The sequence below is a fragment of the Schistocerca serialis genome, chromosome 7, assembly GCF_023864345.2.
Source record: "Schistocerca serialis cubense isolate TAMUIC-IGC-003099 chromosome 7, iqSchSeri2.2, whole genome shotgun sequence".
NCBI lineage: Eukaryota > Metazoa > Arthropoda > Insecta > Orthoptera > Acrididae > Schistocerca > Schistocerca serialis.
Window position 1 is genome coordinate 453086136 of NC_064644.1, and position 15350 is coordinate 453101485.

The following is a 15350-nucleotide window of genomic DNA, read 5'->3' on the forward strand; positions in this document are numbered from 1 at the left end:
CCTACAAACAAAGAATACTGATACAGAACAGAGGTGGTCACAAATATCTGTTTATCAAAGCGTAGCAACGACGACAGTGTGTCTCACAAACGAAAAACTATGAACAGTACTTAGTGGTCGGAACTACGCGATCGTGTTTGGAAACCGTGAACAATTTTGTCCCGGTTGTGCAGCTCCTAGTACCGCATTGCCGACACGTTTCGTACAATACACAGACCTACTGCGGCGCGCAAACCGCAACAGAAAATTCCAGAAAATTAACTATACCTCAAGTGAGAGCCCGCTTGGTAAAGCTCCACAGTTTTCAAATAAGAATGAAAAGGAATTGCATTAGTTTTTGGTATTTCTTAAGTTAAATTACCGTAATTGCCTTCCTACGTTGTGACAAATTTTATCAGAATAGATCGGCACAGTGGCACAGGTCGTCAGTTTACTAGGGATGTAATCTTGCGCTTAGCAGGAAGGCGAAAACGGCGGAGCCCCTGCGCAGCCTCAATAGAAACGACATACACAAATGTTCCGAGCAGTGAAAGCAACGGCTGCAAACACTTATGAACTCAAATGAATCCTACTCTGGAAGTCACGAAGCCTAATTAAACGTACCTGTTAAGTACACGAAACTGTAACATCATGATCATTTCTTTGTTGTCAGTTCCCGTACACGATATTAGCTTTCAGAACACAAGATCGCATCTTTAGAGAATTTCTTGTCCGCTCCCAATGAGTTGATGGACTTTGATGATAGGCTGCTTGTCCCTCTCTAATGACCTAGATGTCGGCAAGACGTTAAAGCCAAACCTACTTCGTCGTTTGATACTTTTCACAGCGTCACGGAAGCTGTAAAAGGTCGAAAAACAGTAGTGCATTAAGAAACCAAGGGAGAGCGCAGAACGACAAAGAATTTTCAGAAAGGGGAATTACCACTATAGCTTTACCACAGGGGTATTATTAGGTCACTCTTGTGCGACGTATAATTGATCTGTCACTATATGTTCAGAAGGAAGAAATAGTTCCCTTTGCTGCCGACGCATGTATTATAATCTTGCTTAATGGGGAAACTTTAACACTTGGAAATGTAAAATTTTAAAAAAAATTAATAACTGGTCTTCCGCAAAGGACTGTCACCAAACTTAGATAAAACACAAAACATATACTGTTATATTGCTTAAGATCTCACCCCACTATTACAAATAATGTTTAAGGTTAACTCAATAAATTAAACAGAATATTCTAATTTAATATCTGTTGATATTGATAATAACTTTAACCATAAACCACGTATAATACAGGTCATAAATGTCTAAACCCTATAGCTCTTATGTCATGAAAAACACGAGATTATAACAAACGTAAATATCACATACTTGAATTAATTTTCCCATTTTCATTCTCAAATGTCTCACATCTCCGAGGAAAAAAATGTTAGTAGCACAGAATCGCGTAGTAAGGGTAATGTGGTTGTTTTAACTTCCTTTGTACGCTCTGTGGTTCTTTAGTGGATACAGGAGCGAGGAACAGAAGTGATTAGTGGACAGGTAATTCAGATATTAATTTATCCTAAATCTAATATCAAATAGTAAAAGTAATAAATAACTTTGTTTGCTGTAGCTGCAGAATCAGTTGCTAACAGTAGATTTAAGTGTTGAAATATATACAGATGCAAAGGCTTACAATCAATCAGTTTTCAATACAATGACTACTCCTTATAGACAAGCCCTGATAGCTGTGGAAATCTGAAAATGCTAAGAAATGGCAAAGACATAAAATGGGCTCTGTTCATCGATGTTTGAACTTAGATAGACGCGCCCTGCAGTTACGGAGAGGGGCTGCTTGCATATCATTAGTAGCGGCGTAAACATTCGTGGCTGCACCATCGTGCCGCGTTGGCGGCTGTAGGAAACGTGGCTGGTGACGCGAGAGTTTTAAAGTGAGGCCGACCGGGTGGCGCCGATACTGCAGCGGTATCCACTCTAGGACTTCTTGTAACCACTCTTTGAGTAGTTGGGCATACTAACAAACGCCGCGTAGTTCATATAATCCACTATGAATTCAACTCTCAACTATCACAGTTCAAAATCATCAGTGAAGCTCGTAATTATTACACTAGAAGAACAGAAGACTAACAGTGTCCGCCATGCACTCTTAGTGTGGGACAGAAAGGAGTGTATGACATATTATATATTTTCCCGTTTTCTGCTGCACAATGGGATTTTATAAGCTCGTCATTTACGTACAACAAATCTCTTTTCGACAATTTGTCATTTACAAGCAATCCTGCAATATAAAATACAGTTTCTTCCTATAAAAGTATGAAATATAGGTTACATGACTATTTTCGTAGATATTTACATAGTTGTTTGTCACAAGACAGCTTCTTGGAGTGTCTGTTGAGATTGTTTATTAGTTTCCGTGCTGTTGAGGCTTGCCAGAAGTTTATATATTCTGTGTACTTCTTTATTTGCACTTCGTATGGCAGCACAATGCCCTCGAATGACCTCTACATGAAGTTACGATTCATATTCATGAAATTTCAGTGATAATAGCTACACACACATAGACCTTATTATTTATTCTCTATGTTTTCATGTACTGTGCAAAGATGACTTTGTGTTGCGGGTCTAAGACTTGGATATTAAAAATAAGGAGAGACAGCGCTGTACACTTCCGGTGTTGTTGTTTGGAGGACGGTCCCGCCGTGTTACGCGCCCTAAAACAGTAGCAGACTGTTGTTTTCATGGAGACTGTTTAGGGCTGTGTTCTGTTCGTTGTTTCTGTCGTGTGCACGTAAGAGTTGTTTTAAATAGTAAATATTGTAGTGCTTAAGGTAAAACAAAAGTCAGGAAGCCATTTTCAAACGTTTCTCTGTTCTGAAATGAGTATTTAATTTGCTAATATGCACATTTGATCTCGCAAATATAGTTTTCTTTTTGCTTATACATTTCAAATAAACGAGAAGAAAAGTATGTGATACGAAAAGGATGCTTTCTTAATCCCTCTTCTACCGTGTTTGCGTCGATAGCTGAGGAATCTAGAACTCTGAAAACAATGCTTGTTTACTTACTGGTAGTTCTTGCTTGTTACAATTTCATCTTTTGAATCATATCCATAACATGTTTAATGTTCATGTCATCTAATGTTTCTTTGCTAGGCCATAAATTTGTGCAGTGAGGAAAAAAATAAGCAAGCCATGCTGTCATGAGTTGTGGATGTGCAATATTCTCGAAATGTAGAAGGAACAAAACTACGTAGAGCTATATTTTCCATGCATAACTAAGTTCTTGTTTCGTTAGACTGTCAGTGCGTCATTGTCATTGTACGTTACATATTTTCTCCCTCTGAAATCTTCCCAATGAAGTGTCATTCTGTGTGTAACCAGTAATAGCAAAACATGAGACTTTATTTTTGAAAGCAATTCAATGAAGCAGCGAAATGACTATTCATACTGGTGTGCATAATGTGTGAGACTGACAACGTACTATTAGATTTTCTAGCAGCTCATGTCTCCAATATACAGAAGAATGGAAAAGAAAATTGAGAATCTGTGAAATGACGATTAATTTGGCTTTAGCAAAGGTAAAGGACCGGAGAGGCAATTCTCACGTTGCGGTTGATAATGGAAACAAGACTGAAGCAAAATCAGGACACGTTCACAGGATTTGTCGACGTGGAAAAAGCTTTCCACATGTAAAATGAAGCGAGATGTTTGAAATTCTCAGGAAAGTAAGTGTAAGCTATAGCGAGAGGAGGGTAATATACAATACATACAAGAACCGAGAGGAAACAAAAAGACTGTAAGACTAAGAACAACGCGCTCGGATTAAAAAAGGGCATAAGACTGTTCAGACTCTGTATCGAAGAAGTAATATGGAGATAAAAGAAAGGTTCAAGAGTGTGATTAAAATTTTGTTGCAAAGGGTATTAATGATAAGATTCGTTGATGACAATGGTATCCCCAGTGAACGTGAAGAAGAATACGGTATCTGTTGAATGGAATGGTCTAAAGCGTGAAGGATATGGATTGAGAGTAAATCGAAGAAAGACGGAAGTAATGAGGACTGGCAGAAATGAGAATAGCTAGATACTTAAATCAAAATTAGTGATCACGAAGTAGTCGAAGTTAAGGAATTTTGCTACGAAGGAAGTTGCAGAGGGAGCACTGAGCAATGGTTGATTAGAATAGGGGAAATAAATACGGTAGGAGACGAATGGATAGCTTGAAGAGATGATATAGCGAAGGCAGCAGAGGATCAAATAGGTAAAACGATAGGCCTAGTAGAAATCCTTGGATAACACAGGAGAAACTGAATTTAACTGATGAAAGGAGAAATTTAAAAATGCAACAAATGAAGCTGTCGAAAGGGAATACAAATATCTAAAAATGAGATTGACAGGAAGTGCTAAACAGCTAAGCAGGAACGGGTAGAGGGCAAATGTAAGGATTTAGAAGCATATTTCATAATGGGAAAGACAGAGACCGCCTGTAGGAAAATTAAAGAGGCCTTTGGAGAAAAAAGATGCGGCTGCATGAATATGAAGAGCTCAGGTGGAAAATAGTACTAATCAAAGAATGGAAAGCTGAAAGCTGGAAGGAGCATATAGAAGGTCTATACAAGGGAGATGAACTTGAAGGCAATATTATATACATGTAAGAGGACGTAGATGAAGAGGAGATGTAATACTCCGAGAGGAATTTGACAAAGCACTGAAAGATCTAAATTGAAACAATGCCCCAGGAGTAGACGATATGCCTTTGAACGGCCAGCCATGATAAAACTCTTCAATCTGGTGAGCAAGAGGTATGAGACAGGATAATACGCTCAGTCTTCAAGAAGAATGTCGTAATTCCGATTCCAAAGAAATCAGTTGCTAATGGGTGGGAGAATTAGCGAACTAATAGTTTAATAAGTCATAGTTGCAAAACACTTACACGAATTCTTTACAGAAGGAAGTAGGAACACGCGAGGCAATACTGATACTTACAACTTATCTTAGTAGGTAGGTTAAGGAAAAGTAAACCTATGTTTACATTCCCGGCGGGGTCAGGGATTTTCTCTGCCTCGTGATGGCTGGGTGTTGTGTGCTGTCCTTAGGTTAGTTAGGTTTAAGCAGTTCTAAGTTCTAGGGGACTGATGACCATAGATGTTAAGTCCCTTAGTGCTCAGAGCCATTTGAACCATTTTGAACCTATGTTTATAGCTTTTGACAATGCTGACTGCAATACTATCTCTTTGAAATTCTGAATGTAGCTATGGTAAAATATAGGGGGCGAAAGCTGTTTACAATTTATAAAGAAACCAGACGGCAGATATAGGAGTCGATTGGCATGAAAGGGATCTACATCTACATTGATACTCCGCAAGCCACCCAACGGTGTGTGGCAGTGGTTGAGAAGAGAGTGAGACAGGGTTGTAGCCTATCCCCAATGATACTCAACCTGTACACTGAGCAAGCACTAAGGGAGACCAAGGCAGAATTTAGAATAGATGTTAAAGCTCATGGAGAAGGAATAAAAACTTTGAGGTTTTACGATGACATTGTAATTCTATCAGAGGCAGTAAGGGACTTGGAAGAACGGCTGAACAGAATGGACAGTGTCTTGTAAAGAGGATATAAGACAACATCAACAAAAACAAAGCAAGGATAACGGATTGTGGTCGAATTAAATCTGACGGCGCTGAGAGAATTGGGATAGAAAAAAAGGCACTTAAAGCAGTAGATGAGTTTTACTGTTTTGACAGTAAAATAACTGATGTTGGCCGAAGTAGAGAGGATAGAAAATTTAGACGGGCAATGACACGAAAGACGTTGTTAGCATCGAATATTGACTAAATTGTTAGGATGGTCTCCCTGAAGGTATTTGTCTGGAGTCTAACCATGTATGAAAGTGAACATGGACGACAAACAGTTTAGACAAGAAAACAACAGAAGGTTTTGAAATGTGGTGGTATAGAAGAATGCTGAAGATTAGGAGGGTAGACCACGAAACTAATGAGGAGGTGCTGAAGATACTGAACATAGTTGAGGAAACAAGAAATTTGTGGCACGACTTGACTAAAAACAGGGATCGGTTGTTTGGACACATTCTGAGCTATCAAGAAACCACCAATTTAGTATTACCAGGAAGTGTGGGAGTAAAAATTGTAGAGGGAGACCAAGAGATGAATATAGTATGCAGATTAAGAAGGATGTAGGTTGCAGTAATTATTTGGAGATGATGATGCTTGCACGGATAGAGCTGCAGCAAACCAGCCTTCTAACTGCAGACCTCAACAACAGCAGCAGCAGCAACAACAGCAAGGCAGCAAAATAACTCATTATGATTGAATGAAGGAGGAAATAAAAAAACAACAGTCTAAAATTGGCGAAAAAGGAATTCCTTGCCAAGAGAAGTCTACTAATATCAAACATAGGCCTTAATGTGAGGAAGAAGTACCTGAGAATGTACGTTTGGAGCAAAACATTGTACAATAATGAAACACGAACTGTGGAAAAACTTGAAAAGAAGAGAATCGAAACATTTGAAATATGGTGCTACAGAAGAATGTTGAAAATTAAGTGGACTGACAACGTTGGGAATGAGAGGGTTAACAGCAGAATAGGCAAGGGAAGGGATATGTGGGAAAACTGATTAGGGAAAGGATGATAGGATGTTTTTAAGAAATCTGGGAATAACTCCCGTGGTACTAGAGGGCACTTCAGAAGATAAAAACCGAAGAGGAAGACAGAGACTGGAATACATATAACAAATAATTGAGGTCGCAGGTTATAACTGCTATTCTAAGGTGAAAGCGTTCGTACAGGAGATGAGTTTTGTGGCGGACCGCATCAAACCAGTGAGAAGACTGATGACTCAGAAAGAAAAAATGACCAGTAGGCTTTTCCGGCCGTATTAATGAGCATTTAAACTAATACCTCCTATGTTAGTTTGTGCAAAAGACCGCATTGCGAATAAAGGAATAGTCTCGATAGCCTAGATTCCGTAAAATGAATATTTTCCTTCAGTATGTAACTTATTTTCTTAGAAATGGTAACCTATCCTCTGTATCATGGAGGTGCTCATTACACAGGTTTTTCCCGTATATTTTAATAAAGATTGGTATCTGCTTAAAAGCAGCCTATTTGCTTCGTTTCCCAGGATATTTATTGCCAGAATCTCTCTGTCTCCGTTTTTAAGGAAAAACCTGCTTGATTTTACGTCTGAATTTCATTTCGAGGTTTTGAAAGTACATAAGTTTACACCAAGCTTTGTTGACAAACTAATAATAATACTAGGAAGCCATGTAACTACTGATCCTCTTTATTCATTCATCCATCGTGCAGGAGAGCAAATTTGGAACACCGTAGTTGTCAGATACAAACATGAACATACGTGTGCATAGTAAGAAAGGTTATGTGTATATGAAGGATACTCGGGCATAACAAATGGTTCAAATCACTATGAGCACTATAGGACTTATCATCTGAGATCATCAGTCCCCTAGACTTAGAACTACTTAAACCTAACTAACCTAAGAACATCACACACATCCATGCCCGAGGCTGGATTCGAACCTGCGACCGTAGCGGTCGCGCGGTTCCCGACTGAATCGGGCGTAACAATCAAGGTCAATCAGAAATTAAAGTTTTGTTCGTAATGCCGTCTTATACAGGAATGGAAGTACATAATTGTGGCAAGGTTTGCTTTGTAAAAACTATGAAGGTGATCGAAAACCTGTGATAAAGTTTTGATGTACTTGGGGGAAACGATGAAGGTCCAGTCGGTGCTAAGGAAGAACGATTAAGATCCATTAGCTATGTAGAGCGTTTTGTTCTCCTTATATGGTTCATCTTATAATGCTTGAGCTTCACCTTAATGGCGTTCCAGCAATGCGTACTTCTCACTCACACATTGTAAACGAAGTTCGAACCGTCACATTGTTTAGTAGTAAAGTAAAGGCCGATATAAAACTGCGCTACATTTTGCATCCAAAGTACGCAGGAAAATGACTTTTTCTCGATAAGTTAGGCAGAAACTCTCATGTGTTACTGTGATTATGCATAAAGGTATTCCTTAAGTGAAATGAAGCTATCAGAAATGTCGAAGAATGAATATAATCATTCCACTCATGTGCAGAATATAAGTTCAAGGAAAAGAAAAGTACTGGGGCACATTTCTGATTCTTGTAAAGGATTACAGGCCTTGAGTCACATTACAGGTGACGACCGTAAGTAGTAACGATTGAGGTGTTTTCAGTATGCTCCATTTAAAGAAAGAAATAGATAAGTAAAGAAATGCAATCAAATGACTTCCTATGTTACACAAAACTCACGTGAGTGGACTTTTCAGTGTACGTCCTATAATGCGACGAAGACCAAAGAAAAGTCCAGATGAATCTGCATGTCATGATTTTTCCTTTTGCCTGTAAGATGCGTATTAATAGATGTGGACGAATATAGGATGTTCAAGTAGGTCTACCTGAATTCTTGGCATTTCACGGCATCACCAACAGACGTCTTTCTCTTAGAAAGGCATTCGCTACTACAAGGAAAGAAAATGTGGGGTTAGAGGAAAACATAACACTAGCCCAAACAAACTTAAAGAAGAAACCGTATCTAAAGTGCATCATCATATTATACAGTCACTGAGGGGCCGAAAATCACATTACAGCATTCGTGATAGCAGATGCTTGTATTTACCAGAAGAATTTAATATTCGATAGTTAACGCCTATTATATTCATAGGAAAATCTTTCAGCCACTGTGTCGTACGAACAATATGGACTGATTTTTATGACGAACTACAATATAAGTTCTGGGTACCTCAGAACTGACACATGGTTAGTGTGTGACAAATTTGTTCTGACCTTGATTGACAGATGAACAACGAGAACAATGCAACTCATATACAAGCTCTGAAAAAGTAGACAGAACATCTAACGACTGAAAGTGAACTGCATGAGAGGAAAGCAGACACGTTTTACGAGAATAAGGTTTCACAACGTTTGAAGTCCAGAAAATCCATGGTTAAGAAAGCAATCTGTATGGATAACCATAAAAATCTTCCGCTTCGTAATATTTCAATCAATGAAGAATATTACCGCACTCAGCAGTCGGTTTATTTGTTCAATATTCATTTGCTTTCCTCAGGGAAATATGTATTTTATACATATGACGAAACACTTTCCGACGAAGGACCTGACGAGGTTTGTTCAATAATGCCGTGGCATTTCTGTTCGAAAATTGTGCCTGACTGTGTATTCTATGATTCCAGTTCTGAGCAGAATAAAAACATCCTAAAATAGTGCTTTGGGGTAACTAAGATGGTGAATATCGTGTTCAAGTTGTTGACGCCGTGACAACTGTCATTGTTTCTGTTTACTTCATGGCATCGCGAGACGCTGAAAATTATCCTTTCCCCTCTAAGAAGTCGTGAAGTTTTCTAAGTACTGCATTTGCCTTAGTTCTGCTTGTTCATTAAGAATTTTGCTGGAATTGCGTCTTAAAAGAGAAAAGGTAATTTTCGGTGCGTCACAACGCTAGGAAATAAATAAAAGTAAATCCTTGTACATTACATGAAAGCATAGAATATTTTGAAGTTTGTTTGCAGCTATTATCACTTCACTTCCGCGATTATGAATTGTAAATTTAGTGCAAACATATTATGTGTCATTGGAGTGGACTGTGCTGTCAAACGAGTGTAACTGAAAAAAAAAAAAACGGTCTGAACAGACACTCTAAGATACTGCCTTATGACACATAAAAAGGTAAATATCTACAAAAACAGACGTAAGCCATGTAACATATATTCTATAGTTCAACAGTAACACTGTATTGTATACAGCAGAGTTGCTTGAAAATGGCAGACTGCAGAAACGATACTCGTATGTAAAGAATGAGCTAATGAAATCATTGTCAGCAGAAAACTGGAAAATATAATAGGTTATTCAGTGACCCAATGCATCCTGTGGGCTCATCTGACAAGAATGTTTTCGAAAGAAGTAAAGTATTCATCCATAACAAACTCTGACCATGTACCCGGTGACGGAAAGAACTTAATAGACACCGTGGGAAGGTTAATTACAAACACAAAATTGAAATCATATGTGTTTCGACCGCTCCTATTCCATAGAATAAATTCTAATTAGCCAGTAATATGGTTTTGTGGGCGTGTCATTCTTTTTTAATTTTTTTATTTGGAGAATGTCAAGGGACATTCAACATAGTGTAATACAAATCATTATGTTGTTGTTGTTGTGGTCTTCAGTCCTGAGACTGGTTTGATGCAGCTCTCCATGCTACTCTATTCTGATGAAGGGAAAAATTACTTACGAGTACCATGTAAAGTGACAGCATGTTGCCGTACTTTTCATTGAGGTAGTATTTTGTCGTAGGAAAACCGTAACTTAGGAATGAGAAAAAGCCTTGTTTGTATTCAGGGATGTAGCACAAGCTCGGAATGATTCAACGATGGGAAAGGAAATGAGCCGCGCCCTTCCAAAGGAACAATCCTGGAATTTTTTTAGAACAGTTGTCCGTAAACAGCGTCTTTTTGCCCGCTTGAGTACGACTCTTCCACAAAATACTACGTACGGTCGCGCATGTACAGTGCCACTGGAACTTCGTGGCACGTGCGCAGAAGTCGGTTTTCGGCCTGGGCGAATCTACTTTGAAGTGAGGTTAGAAGGATGAGCCTATGAGCCTTACCAAGGGTAAACTGAGAAGAGATCTTATTGATGAAAGCCTCTAACCGTTCCTAAAATTAAAAACAACATACAAGCGTGACTTCCTAACATTCCAAGAAGATACAAGTTCATTGTTCGCATTAGTGTTTGCCAGTCATTGCCGTAATTAGTTTTATGAATAACTTACAATTTAATTTTATCAATAAATAATATCGATATTAAATATGGTATCATGTTTTATTCAACCTATCTACAGTTTCACTAAGGTTTAAAACTTTAAGAGAGGTTTACTGAGTTAACTTAGGCAGCGTTTTCAGCGAGAGAAGATGTAGTGTCTAGTAATTAGAAAGGTATGTTGAGATGGTTTGGACATAAAGAGAGGATCAGTGAGAGGAGATAGACGAAACAAATATACGAATGTGACTAAGAGACTTGGAAGGGGTAGATCTCAGCAAATGTACTGCAATCAGACGGAGGGCGTTTTTAGCAAAGACCAGCTTAGCAGTGAACTAATTAACTTAATAAAATAACAATGTACCTTTCAATATACTACGAAATAAATCGCAACACCAAAAAGACAGTTAATGTAGAGTAATGAAATTTCGGGAATACATTTGTCTCGGTAATGTTTTTAAGGGATTAACGTTGCAAGATCACATTTTAATGTAAGCACGAAATAAGCCACTGATAATTAATAAGCGGTGTAACGCACAGGTTGAATGCAAACATGCACTGTGTTGTACAGGTGTCGGATGTCCGTTTGTGGGATGAAGTTCCTTGCCTGTTCCACTCGGTCGGTCAGTACAGGGACCGTTAATGCTGTATCTGGATGACTCTGGATTTTGTCGTCCGATGATGCTCGCTTGGAGACAGATCTGGTGATTAAGCCAGACCGGGACAACATGTCGACACGAGTTAGAGCATGTTACGTTACAACTGCGGTGTGTGGGCAAGCGTTATCCTGTTGGAAAACATCCCCTGGAATGCTGTTCATGAATGGCAGCACAAGTCGAATCACCAGACTGACGTACAAATCTGCATTTCAGATGCGGGGGATAACCATGAAAGTGCTCCTGGTGTCATACGAAATTGCACCGCAGACCAGAACTCCAGGTGTAGGTTCACTTAGTCTAGCACGCAGACAGGGTGGTTGCAGGCCCCAACTGTCCTCCTCACCAACCCACGGCCATCAGTGCCGCGGAGGCAGAACCAGCTTTCATCAGAAAAACAACAGACCTCTCGCCTGCTCTCCAATGAGCTCTCCCTCGACACCACTGAAGTAGTGGTTTGGGGCCAGTGGCACGTACGCTGCAGGGCGTCTGGCTCAAAGCTGACCCTGAACTAACCGATTTGAAACAGTTCGTTGTGTCACTGTGGTGACAACCGCTGCTGCTCAAACTGCTGCTGCAGATGCAGTACGATGCGTCAGAGCCCCGTAGCGAACACAATGGTCGTCCCTTTGGGTAGTGCCACATGGCTATCCGGAGCACTGTCTTCTTGCGACCGTACACTCTTGTGGAAACCGCCGCCAGCGGTCATGTACAGTGGGTACATTTTCGCCCTATCTTTATGCATTATCGCAGAAGGAACACCCAGCTTCTCGTAGCCCTATTATACGACCTCTTTCCAAATCAGTGAACTGTTGATGGTGGCGTCTTTGTCGCCGAAAAGGCATTCTTAACAAATATCAATCTGCCACGTCTAATCCCACGACCGTTACAGCGCGTGTTTAAAGCAGACCTGATACGCATCCTCATAGTGGCGCTAAGAGCGCCACTCTCACACGACTGGCTGAAAATTTGAATAGACATCATCTTTCAGATGTACAAACACGCTTACGAACTTCTCCTTAATGCTGCGATTTCTTTTTCCGTCACTGAAATTTGAGTTTAAAAATTTTAGTTCCGAAAGTAAATTTCATCCGTAGTAGTGTTGATATTTGACTCCGACGACTTATGAGTTCGCGGACGACCGGCCTAGAGCCATGTAGGGAAACTACGGACAACCTAAATCAGGATGGTCGGACGCGTATTTCAGTCGTTGCTTCTTTAGTATCGTCATTATGTGAGTAGTAATCGTAGTCGCTATTGTGCACGCACTCGTTATTCGCCATCTAAGCTGTGTCAGTAAAAATGGTTCAAATCGCTCTAAGCACTATGGCACTTAACATCTGAAGTTATCAGTCCCCTAGAACTTAGAACTACATAAACCTAAATAACCTAAGGACATCACACACATCCATGCCCGAGGCACGATTCGAACCTGCGATCATAGCGATCGCGCAGTTCCAAACTGAAGCGCCTAGAACCGCTCGGTCATCAGTCCCCTAGACTTAGAACTACGTAAACCTAACTAACCTAAGTACATCACACACATCCATGCCCGAGGCAGGATTCGAACCTGCGACCGTAGCAGCAGTAGCATTACAGGTGTTTGCACCGGGAAACGTTCAATAATTGGCAGAGCTGGGAGACTTACCAAAGCTGGTCGTGTCTCGGTAGAGAAGCAGCGACGCGGCGTGGCGGACCAGCGGTCGGTGAAAACTCAGCGCCGCACACTTGGAGCGGCGGCTTTTATGAGCCCTCGTTATAGCCAATCAGAAACGTCCTGCCGCTTGCAGGACCATCACGGTGACTTGGCATAGTGCGCATAAACTATCAACTAAATAGGATTCGTGCTGATTCATCTCTCATAGAAATACGTCAGCAATCGCAACTGAGGCGACGTTCTCACAAAAGCAACCACAGGATACAATTATCCATCGCAAGAGGTTATGGAGTTTAAACATCTCCTGATCATCATTAACTGTGTTACATACTCCATAGCATCATTTCATAATGTGTAATGCAAGCTGTGACATAAATCTAAATGCTGACTGCTGCGACTGCTTGAAGGACGTGTTCCAGTACCGTAATGTGTTTATTTACCACTACAATACTGTAAAGGATTCTGTTTGGTACAGATAGACTACTGTTTAATTGATTAGCGGAACATGGTAACACAGCAACAATGAAAAACTCTCAGTTATAAATAATCTGAATTATCGCTTTCGCCTTCGATAGCGCAACATTGTAAATAACATCGTTGGCCTGTTAGCGTTGCGTGACTTTTACCAAACTTGTGTATTCCGTGACTTTACGAATGAGTTTTTTTCCCTGGTAATAGACCTGACTACGGAAGGACGTATTTTCGAAGGAGGTGTACTTCTATTGTTAAAAAAAGAAACGACAGCCGCAATTGCTGCGAGATATCAGAAAATATTAATTTTTGTCAATATGCGTACTTGTAAGAAGTTGAATATATACTGTAATAGTTGAGCACTGACAAGAACGCTTTTATGAAATAATAATTGTTACCTTAAAAGGTAAAATTTTTCTCATTTCTGAAGTGAATATTATGTGCACCTTTACTCTCCTAGTAATTACAATGCAAAGTGCAAGCAAGAAGAAGACATAGTATTTTGAATGCTAGGTAGTACTGTGTGAAATAATACCATGGTCTTTTGGAATGAACAGATTCTCCTTTGTGAAGATCGAAGATTTGTAGAACTTTCCCTACCGACGCAGATCACCACAGTTGTTCAGAATCGTATCCTTCTGACGTGCTCTTCAATAACAGCGTCAAGAAGTTTTCAAAGCTACATTGCTACGTAGATCTTGAATAGCTGTTTCTTACGCTGGCTGCTAGGGTACGCCCGATTGCACTCCGAAGACGCCACGCGTTACTGCTAAATTAATAATTTACTCTTTTTCAGGCATGGACACAGTAATTAAGATCCACAGCGCTAAATGTTTTATTTTTGATGAAAAAGTCAATTTCAATTTTCATATTCGAAAGTAACACCAAAGGACAGATTTATTTAAATCATTTAATACTTGGAAGGAAAGGGGACCAGATAAGAGCAGAGAACAGTAGTTACAATCAATTTTGCAGCGGAAAGTTTCGAGGCTGGCTGTCTGTTTGTTCATTTTGCTCTTATGAGGAATACTTAATAATTTTTCTAGTGGCCAAGGGAGGGACTTTAGAACTTCCACACCACGAGACAGGGTATCGGCTCGTTCCACTGTCCGTTCTCCCTTGACTAGCCAAATCCTGATAAACACAATTTACACTCAGGTGACGAAACTCGTAGCTTAGCGATATGCATATATACAGATGGCTGTAGTATCGCGTAAGCCGGCCGCTGTGGCGCAGCGGTTCTAGGTGCTTCAGTCCGGAACCGCGCTCCTGCTACGGCCGCAGGTTCGAATCCTGCATCGGGCATGGATGTGTGTGATGTCCTTAGGTTAGTTAGGTTTAAGTAGTTCTAAGTCTACGGGACTGATGACCTCAGATGTTAAGGCCCGTTTCACACTGGGACACTGGTGACGATCGCCAGTGACGGTCACCGATAAATGTGGTGAATACTCCTGGATCACCAGTGTCCGACACCGCAAGTATTGCCAACTGATTAGTTAGTGAAATGGACTCGTTTATATAAGAATATACAACCTACAGTTGCAGGTTAACTTTATCGTTTACCTAGGTTTCAACGTTAGTAATAACGTCTTCTTCAGAACCTCCAAAAAGTTAATATTATAATGCGCTAGTAAATTATATTAGATATGGTCATCCTACAGGATGCAACGTGTAGTACTTACACAAAATGTTATTTAAATGTTTGCCTAAAACAAGCCATGTCCTAAGTCA

The 15350-nt window shown here is 40.0% G+C and overlaps 1 protein-coding gene across 1 annotated transcript in view; it reads right to left on the reverse strand.

The window, feature by feature from the left end:
• The window catches only part of LOC126412703 (probable cytochrome P450 6a13), a 117282-nt gene extending 104003 nt beyond the window's left edge, over positions 1 to 13279 (reverse strand). Inside the window, exon 1 of the mRNA XM_050082420.1 lies at positions 13140 to 13279. The gene's annotated coding sequence lies outside the window, so the exon portion shown is untranslated. The remainder of the gene's footprint in view (positions 1 to 13139) is intronic.
• Between the last annotated feature and the right edge of the window lie 2071 nt (positions 13280 to 15350).